The following is a 2,736-nucleotide window of genomic DNA, read 5'->3' on the forward strand; positions in this document are numbered from 1 at the left end:
TTGCCTGAGGAGCTATTGTGAGGGTCGGGAGGCCTGGCTATCATCCCCTAGCGGTAAAGTTGGAAACCTTAACTAAGGGATGTCCCCAGGGTTATGTTTTAGGTCCCCTCTTTTAGGATATCCACATGTAACCACTTTAGACAGAATGAGATTTTCACTCTGCAGCGGAGTGTGCGCTGATATGAAACTTCCTGGCAGATTAAAACTGTGTGCCCGACCGAGACTCGAATTCGGGACCTTTGCCTATCGCGGGCAAGTGCTCTACCAACTGAGCTACCTAAGCACGACTCACACCCGATACTCACAGCTTTACTTCTGCCAGTACCTCGTCTCCTACCTTCCAAACTTTACAGAAGCTCTCCTGCGAACCTTGCAGAACTGGCACTCCTGAAAGAAAGGATATTGCGGAGACATGGCTTAGCCACAGCCTGGGGGATGTTTCCAGAATGAGACTTTCACTCTGCAGCGGAGTGTGCGCTGATATGAAACTTCCTGGCAGATTAAAACTGTGTGCCCGACCGAGACTCGAACTCGGGACCTTTGCCATTCGCGGGCAATTGCTCTACCAACTGAGCTACCGAGACGAGGTACTGGCAGAAGTAAAGCTGTGAGTATCGGGCGTGAGTCGTGCTTCGGTAGCTCTGTTGGTAGAGCACTTGCCCGCGAAAGGCAAAGGTCCCGAGTTCGAGTCTCGGTCGGGCACACAGTTTTAATCTGCCAGGAAGTTTCACTTTAGACAGTTTGCAACAGAGTGAAGAGGTGCTACAAGTGATAGCCTACGCAGATGACCTCCTTCTGCCGGTTGGTGGCCGGTGCTTCGAAGACATAGAACCCAAAATAGAAAGAGCCATGGCGAAACTGCAGGTATGGTGTAGTGATACTAAAATGTCAATTTCACCAACAGAATCAACATACCTATTGCTGAAAGGACAGCTAGTAAGAAATCATACACTGAGAATAGGGGGCTCACCAGTTCTCAGACGACATGAGACTCGCTACTTGGGTGTTATCATCGGGGAGCACATTGAATCCGTAACCCAAAGAGCATTACAAGCACTCAGTGACCTCATCTGGATATTAACTTCAATAGTGGGTTACGGATCGGGAGTCTGGGCGCACAGGGTCACATGGGTGGTGCCCGCCGTGACAGTGAGGACAAAGGAACATGCTGTTACGATCTGTGTGGGCTTATAGAACATCCCCAGGAGTTGCCCTATTAGTGATAATGGGATTCTGGATATTAAAATTCGACAGCAAGCAGCATGGTACTGGGCTAAGAAAGGGAACGACACGAAAATAGAAAATATACGGGGAATTCTGACTAGGGACAAGGGAGAGATACAGAGAAGGGGTGAGGACTTATGGCGGGAATCATGGGAAATGGATGAATCTGACAGAAGAACCTTCAGACTCTTGCCAAATGTTAAAGAAATGTTAGATATGAGGTACTTCGAACCACGTCGGGGTCTAATTCATTTTCTCACTGGTCATGGGCCCTACCCGGCATACCTATGCCGGTTTAGGAAAAGGGCTACACCTGAGTGTGACTGTGGAGCATCGGAGGGCACTCTCAACCATGTGGTTTACGAGTGCCCCCTTTTCGATGAAGTAGCAGTTACATTAAGACAACAACTACCAAACAACAACACGTACGACTTACTAAGCCACGAAGAGACTTTTGAAAACTTAAACAACCTGGCAAATGGGCAAATGAGGTATCACGTAAAGTTCTGACTGTATACCTGAGGGACTTACACGATTAGAACCAACTACTGAACGTGTCCTAGTACCCTAATCCTGTACCGCCTCTGCGTGGACAGGTCGACTTGCTAGTTGGAATCGGCCACGTGCGGTGCTAGGGGGGGACTGGGGTACTCCCACTTCACGATTATGACAGCACCGGATTTGATGTAGGTTAGTTAGTAGTTAGTAGGATTAGAAGTAGATACTAAAATAGGAACCTGCCGCGATCAGTACTTTTGGCGTGCCCAGTGTCAGGGGCACGCTCATTGGGATTATCTCGATGAGCAAGGCCTTGTAGTAGGTTTATATCTATACTGACACATCTGTAACGCTGCATGCAGTTAGGATTACTAACAAGTAGGTGTAGTGTATAGTTTAATAAATCGTAACTTGCCCATTAACCTGCACTGTTCACACTGTCTATAGTTTACAAAATAACTGTAACAACTGTAATAGCTACTAATAACATATAACATTTTATTAACATTAGGACCCACTAATCACTAAGGTGGTGGGTTAATTTGTATAATTATTATTATGTATTGCAATAAACATTTCTTTTTTAAAGTGCATTCATCATTTTCTTTTACAATTATGCACTTCCACATTTTGTGCAAATTTAAGATATTGTTACGACAATAAAGTACAAACAGTTTCAAAGATAAATAAATTTCAAAAGTTTACAACTCGAAAAGAAAATTACGAAATGTAAAAAGGAAAGACAAATAGGGCACACAAGATATTTTGTATTTTATAGAAGTGAACCTACCGAAGGGATACTCTTCCACTTTGATCAGCTTTGAATATTTTGTAGTGTAGAGCGAAATAAGAAACACATATTTTTTGTACGTGTACATGCGGCTGTTAAGCATAATATATGTAACATTCACATTCAGGATAGATTTATGGGAAAAAGACGTATTAGCCAACTCAACACGACATTGGCATTCCCATTTTTTCAAGCCGTGTAACGATACGAAGGACTGTTATGTA

The 2,736-nt window shown here is 44.3% G+C and overlaps 1 non-coding gene across 1 annotated transcript; it reads right to left on the bottom strand.

The window, feature by feature from the left end:
- Positions 1-509: 509 nt before the first annotated feature.
- Trnas-cga (transfer RNA serine (anticodon CGA)) lies at positions 510-584 on the bottom strand. Its single transcript has one exon. It is a non-coding gene; the product is annotated as a tRNA-Ser (tRNA).
- Positions 585-2,736: the final 2,152 nt, after the last annotated feature.

Source organism: Schistocerca serialis, chromosome 9 (genome assembly GCF_023864345.2).
Source record: "Schistocerca serialis cubense isolate TAMUIC-IGC-003099 chromosome 9, iqSchSeri2.2, whole genome shotgun sequence".
NCBI classification, from domain to species: Eukaryota; Metazoa; Arthropoda; class Insecta; order Orthoptera; family Acrididae; genus Schistocerca; species Schistocerca serialis.